We start from the raw sequence: 7,569 nt of genomic DNA on the forward strand, positions 1-7,569 counted from the left end.
AGGGAAATGAAAGCACTCACAGAATCCCTAAATCAAATGGACCTAATAGATGTCTACAGATCTTTTCACCCAAACTCAAAAGAGAACACCTTCTTTTCAGCACCGCATGGAACCTTCTCCAAAATAGACCATATAGTTGGTCACAAAGCAAGCCTCAACAGATACAAAAGGATTGAAATAATCCCTTGTATACTATCTGACCACCATGGACTAAAGCTGGACATCAACAACAACAGAAACAACAAAAAGCCGACACGCACATGGAAACTGAACAACTTACTACTCAATGACAGCTGGATCAAGGAAGAAATAAAGAAAGAAATTAAAGACTTTCTAGAATTCAATGAAAATGAAGGCACAACATACCCAAATTTATGGGACACATTGAAAGCACTGCTCAGAGGAAAATTTATAGCACTAAGTGCCTACAAGAAGAAATCTGTAACATCACATACAAACAACTTAATGGCCCAACTGAAAAACCTAGAAAAAAAAGAAGCAGATACACCCAAGAGGATCAGACGGCTGGAAATAATCAAACTAAGGGCAGAAATCAATCAATTAGAAACAAATAAAATTATCCAAAGAATCAATGAAACAAAAAGCTGGTTCTTTGAGAAAATCAACAAGATAGACAAACCCTTAGCCAAACTAACTAAAAAGCAGAGAGAAACCATACAAATCAGCAAAATCAGAAAGGAAAATGGGGACATAACTACAGACACTGAGGAAATCCAAACGATTATTAGGTCATACTACAAAAGCCTATATGGCACAAAATTTGAAAATCTAAATGAAATGGATAACTTTCTTGACAGATTCCATCTACCAAAATTAAGTCAAGATCAGGTAGAAAGACTGAATAGTCCTATATCTCCCAAGGAAATAGAAGCAGTCATTAACAGTCTCCCCTCCAAAAAAAGCCCTGGACCAGATGGCTTCAGCGCAGAATTCTACATGACCTTCAAAGAAGTACTAACACCAATTCTCCTCAAACTATTCCATAAAATAGAAACAGAAGGAACACTACCAAACTCATTCTATGAAGCCACAGTCACTTTGATACCTAAACCACACAAAGATCCAACAAAAAAAGAGAACTTCAGACCTATCTCTCTTATGAACATTGATGCAAAAATACTCAATAAAATACTTGCAAACCGAATCCAAGAACACATCAAAGATATCATCCACCATGACCAAGTAGGCTTCATCCCAGGAATGCAAGGGTGGTTCAACATACGGAAATCCATCAATGTAATCCACCACATAAACAAAATGAAGGAGAAAAACCACATGAACATCTCCTTAGATGCTGAAAAAGCATTTGACAAAGTCCAGCACCCATTTATGTTTAAAGTCTTGGAGAGATCAGGGATACAAAGCACATACCTAAAGATAGTAAAGGCAATATACAGCAAGCCTATAGCCAACATCAAACTCAATGGAGAGAAACTTAAATCAATCCCACTGAAATCAGGGACAAGACAAGGCTGCCCACTCTCTCCATATCTCTTTAACATTGTACTTGAAGTCCTAGCCAGAGCAATAAGACAACTAAAGGAGATCAAGGGGATACAAATCGGAAAGGAAGAGGTCAAAGTGTCACTATTTGCAGATGATATGATAGTATACATGAGCGACCCCAAAGATTCAACCAGAGAACTTCTTCAGCTGATAAACACCTTCAGCAAAGTGGCAGGATACAAAATCAACTCAAAAAAATCAGAGGCCCTCTTGTATACCAAAGACAAAAAGGCTGAGAAAGAAATTAGGGAAACAACACCCTTCACAATAGCCACTAACAACATAAAGTACCTTGGTGTGACTCTAACCAAGCAAGTGAAAGACCTATTTGAGAAAAACTTCAAGTCTTTGAAGAAAGAAATTGAAGAAGATCTCAGAAGATGGAAAGATCTCCCGTGCTCATGGATTGGTAGGATTAACATTGTGAAAATGGCCATCCTGCCAAAAGCAATCTACAGATTCAATGTAATTCCCATCAAAATACCAACTCAATTCTTTACAGACCTTGAAAAAAAGATTCTCAGCTTCATATGGAGAAACAAAAAACCCAGAATCTCCAAAACGATCCTGTACAACAACAGATCATCTGGAGGTATCTCCATTCCCGATCTCAAGCTGTACTACAGGGCAACAGTAATAAAAACTGCATGGTATTGGCATAGAAACAGAAAGGAGGATCAATGGAATCGCATAGAAGACCCAGAAATAAACCCACACACCTATGAATTCTCAATATTTGACAAAGAAGCCAAATCCATTCAATGGAAAAAAGACAGCATCTTCAACAAATGGTGCTGGACCAACTGGATGTCTACATGCAGAAAAATGAAAATAGATCCATATCTATCACCCTGCACAAAACTAAAGTCCAAGTGGATCAAGGACCTCAACATAAAACCAGATACTCTAAATCAGCTGGAAAAAAAAGTGGGAAACAGCCTAGAATTCATTGGCACAGGAGACAACTTCCTGAACAGAACACCAACAGCACAGGCTCTAAGAGCAACAATCAATAAATGGGACCTCATGAAACTGAAAAGCTTCTGTAAAGCAAAAGACACTGTCATCAAAACAAATAGACAGCCTACAGATTGGGAAAGAATCTTCACCAACCCTTTATCTGACAGAGGGCTAATATCAAGTATATATAAAGAACTAAAGAAGCTGAAAAGCAACAAACCAAGTAATCTACTTAAAAAATGGGGAACAGAGCTAAACAGAGAATTCTCGAAAGAGGAACGTCGAATGGCAGAGAAACACTTAAAGAAATGCTCAACCTCATTAGCCATTAGGGAAATGCAAATCAAAACGACCCTGAGATATCACCTTACACCCATCAGAATGGCCAAGATGAAAAACTCAAGTGATAGCACATGCTGGAGAGGTTGTGGAGAAAAGGGAACCCTCCTCCATTGCTGGTGGGAATGTAAACTGGTTCAACCACTCTGGAAGTCAATCTGGCGCTTTCTCAGACAACTAGGAGTAGTGCTACCTCAAGACCCAGCTATACCACTCCTAGGTATATACCCAAAATTTGCTCAAGTACACAACAAGGACATTTGTTCAACCATGTTCATAGCAGCTTTATTTGTAATAGCCAGAACTTGGAAACAACCCAGATGTCCATCAACGGAGGAATGGATACAGAAACTGTGGTATTTTTACACAATGGAATACTACTCAGCAATCAAAAAGGAAGAAATCATGAAATTTGCAGGCAAGTGGTGGGATCTAGAAAAGATCATTCTGAGTGAAGTATCCCAGAAGGAGAAAGACAAACTTGGTATATACTCGCTTATATAGACCTACAAGACATGATAAACATAATGAAATCTACACACCTAAAGAAGATAATCAAGAAAGTGGACACAGGCAAAGGTGATTAATCCTCATTTAGAAAGACAAATGGGATGTGCATTGAACTTATGACAGGAGTCTATCACAAAAGGCATCTGAAAGACTCTACCTAGCAGTGTTTCAAAGCAGACACTAAGACTCATAACCAAACCCTCGGCAGAGTGCAGGGAATCATATGAAAGAAGGGAAGTTAGTATGATATGGAAAGGATAGGAGCTCCACAAGGACCAAATATATCTGGGCACAGGGTCTTTTCTGAGACTGACACTCAACCAAGGACCATCTATGGATATAACCTAGAACTTCTGCTCGGATGTGGCCTGTGGTAGCTCAGTAACCAAGTAGTTTTCCAAAGTAAGGGGAACACGGACTATTTCTAATAGGATCTCAAGGGCAGGCTGTTTGACCCCCACCCCAGGGGAGGAGCAGTCCGTTAGGCCACAGAGGAGGACTTTGCAGCCAGCCCTGAAGATACCTGATAAAACAGGGTCAGATGAAAGGGGAGGAGGTCCTCCCCTATCAGGGGACTTGGAAAGGGGCAGGGAGGAGACCAGGGAGGGAGTGTGGGGTTGGGGAGGGAATGAGGGAGCGGGATACAGCTGGAACACAGAGTTAACAAAATGTAACTAAAAAGAAAAATAAAATAAAAAAAAAATTAAAAAAAAAAGTACTGGAGAGATCAGGGATACAAGGCACATATCTAAACATAGTAAAGGCGATATACAGCAAGCCTATAGCCAACATCAAACTGAACGGAGAGAAACTTAAAGCAATCCCACTGAAATCAGGGACAAGACAAGGCTGCCCACTCTCTCCATATCTCTTCAACATAGTGCTGGAAGTCCTTGCTAGAGGAATAAGACAGTTGAAGGAGATCAAGGGGATACAGATGGGAAAGGAAGAAGTCAAATTATCACTATTTGCAGATGATATGATAGTACACATGAGTGACCCCAAAAACTCTACCACGGAACTCCTACAGCTGATAAACACCTTCAGCAAAGTGGCCGGATACAAAATTAACTCAAAAAAATCAGTAGCACTCCTGTATACAAAAGACAAAAGGGCTGAGAAAGAAATTAGAGAAACAACACCATTCACAATAGCCACAAATGACATAAAGTACCTTGGTGTAAACCTAACCAAGCAAATCAAAGACTGGTATGAAAAAAATTTCAAGTCTCTGAAGAAAGAATTAGAAGAAGATATGAGAAGATGGAAAGATCTCCCATGCTCATGGCTTGGCAAGATTAACATAGTAAAAATGGCCATCTTACCAAAAGCAATCTACAGATTCAATGCAATTCCCATCCAATAACCAATACAATTCTTTACAGACCTAGAAAGAAAAATTCTCAACTTCACATGGAATAACAAGAAACCCAGAATTGCAAAAACAATCCTCTACAATAAAAGATCTTCTGGGGGTATCTCCATCCCTGATCTCAAGCTGTACTATAGAGCAACAGTTATAAAAACTGCATGGTACTGGCATAGAAACAGAATGGTGGATCAATGGAACCGAACAGAGGATCCAGAAATAAACCCACACACTTGTGGACACCTGATTTTTGACAAAGATGCCAAAACCATACAATGGAGAAAAGACAGCATCTTCAACAAATGGTGCTGGTCCAACTGGATGTCTACATGTAGAAAAATGCAAATAGATCCATACTTATCACCTTGCACAAAACTGAAGTCCAAGTGGATCAAAGACCTCAACATAAAACAAGACACATTAAATCGGCTAGAAAAAAAAAAAAAAAAAGTGGGAAATACCCTTGAACTCATTGGCACAGGAGACAACCTCCTGAACAGAACACCAACAGCACAGGCTCTAAGAGCAACAATCAATAAATGGGACCTCATGAAACTGAAAAGCTTCTGTAAATCAAAGGACACCGTCATCAAAACAAAACAACTGCCTACAGATTGGGAAAGAATCTTCACCAACCCTTTATCTGACAGAGGGCTAATATCCAGTATATATAAAGAACTAAAGAAGCTGAAAAGCAGCAAACCAAGTAATCCAATTAAAAAATGGGGAACAGAGCTCAACAGAGAATTCTCTGTAGAGGAATATCGAATGGCAGAAAAACACTTAAAGAAATGCTCAAGGACATTAGCCATTAAGGAATTGCAAATCAAAATGACCCTGAGATTTCCCCTTACACCCATCAGAATGGCTAAGGTGAAAAACTCAAGTGACAACACATGCTGGAGAGGTTGTGGAGAAAGGGGAATCCTTCTCCACTGCTGGTGGGAATGTAAAGTTGTACAACCACTCTGGAAAGCAATCTGGCGCTTTCTCAGACAACTAGGAATAGCGCTTCCTCAAGACCCAGCCATACCACTACTAGGCATATATCCAAAAGAGGCTCAAGTACACAAAAAGGACATTTGTTCAACCATGTTTGTAGCAGCCTTATTTGTAATAGCCAGAAGCTGGAAATAGCCCAGATGCCCCTCAACTGAAGAATGGATGCAGAAATTGTGGTACAACTACACAATGGAGTATTACTCAGCAATGAAAAATAAGGAAATCATGAAATTTGTAGGTAAATGGTGGAACCTAGAAAGGATCATCCTGAGTGATCAGTCCCAGAAGCAGAAAAACACACATGGTATATACTCACTCATATAGACATAACATAGTATACACCTACTAAAAACTGTACATCTAAAGAAACTAAGCAAGAGAGAGGACCCTGACTAAAATGCTCAATCCCCATCCTAAAAGGCAAAGAGGCTGGACATCAGAAGATGAAGAAAACAGGAAACAAACTAGGAACCTGCCACAGAGGGCCTCTGAAAGCCTCTGCCCTGCAGACAATCAAAGCAGACGCTGAGACTTATGGCCAACTGTTGGGCAGAGTACATGGAATCTTATGTAAGAAGTGGAAATAGTAAGAGCTGGAGAGGACAGGAAACACACAAGGAGAGCAACAGAACCAGAACACTTGAACACAGGGAACTTCCCAGAGACTTATACTCCAACCAAGGACTATTCATGGAGATAACCTAGAACTCCTGCACAGATGTGGCACATGATAGTTCAGTGTCCAAGTGGGTTACATAGTAAAGGGAAGAGGGACTGCCTCTGACATAATCTGATTGGCCTGCTCTTTGATCACCTTCCCCTGAGGGGGAGCAGCCTTACCAGGCCACAGAAGATGACAATGCAGCCACTCCTGAGGTGATCTGATAGACTAAGATCAGAAGGAAGGAGATGGGGACTTCCAATAACAGTGGACTTGGGGTGGGGCATGCATGAGGAAGGGGTAAGGAGGGTGGGATCTGGAGGGGAGGAGGGAGGGGCTTATGGGAGAATACAAAATGAATAAAGTGTAATTAATAGTAAAAAAATTTTAAAAAATTCTTAAGTCATTTTTTAAAATAAGTAGTTACATTTTCTTGACTAAGAATGTTTTTAAATACATTATAAGATTTAAGAACATGTTATGTATATTGTAGTGAGATTTTGGCTGCTATAAAAGTGTTGTAAAATATAAAAATTTAGCTTATAGAAAATAATATGGACTCAGGATTACTTAAGTGGGAAGCAAGAAGGAAGGAAGTGTTAAGAAAGGCAGATGGTTGTACTTCGGCAAACAATACACTGCTAAACACAAACAAAAGGAATTTTAAGAAAATAAAAGTGATTTATATAAACAAATAAAGTTGATGGAGAGCTGTGAAGGCAAATAGGTGCTGGGAAACGAGAAAATTGTGTCCTAGAGCTTTGGAATAGATTCCCACCTAGGAATCATTACTTCTTCATCCATGGGCTTTGGATCAGGTGTAGAGTACCCGGCATGAAATCCTCCTGTAGAGTGGACTAAAATTCAACCAGACAGTCATTTCACTATTGCGCCATCAGGCGCATCTTACCTGGCAGGTTGGTGTTGTTTGGTGTGATGGCTGATGGCTTTTCCTCACCAGCCACCTGCATAGCACTTTCAGGCACGATAAAAGCTCACCAGCTGAGAGGAAGCTTCAGTTCAGTCCCAACTTGATTTATGGAAGCCCTTTAACCAAAGTATGTGATGTCGTTAGCAAAAGAGTATTGCCATTGAGTGCTGCAGGGTGCCAAGTGTCTGTATTGTTTTGAGGGATCTCTGGAGCCTCTCTGACCAACCTCACAAGGGAAGTATCCCCACAGCAGGCAATTTTTGTTCAATA

Source organism: Psammomys obesus, unplaced genomic scaffold, assembly GCF_907164565.1.
Source record: "Psammomys obesus unplaced genomic scaffold, mPsaObe1.curated_primary_1811, whole genome shotgun sequence".
Classification (NCBI taxonomy): Eukaryota; Metazoa; Chordata; class Mammalia; order Rodentia; family Muridae; genus Psammomys; species Psammomys obesus.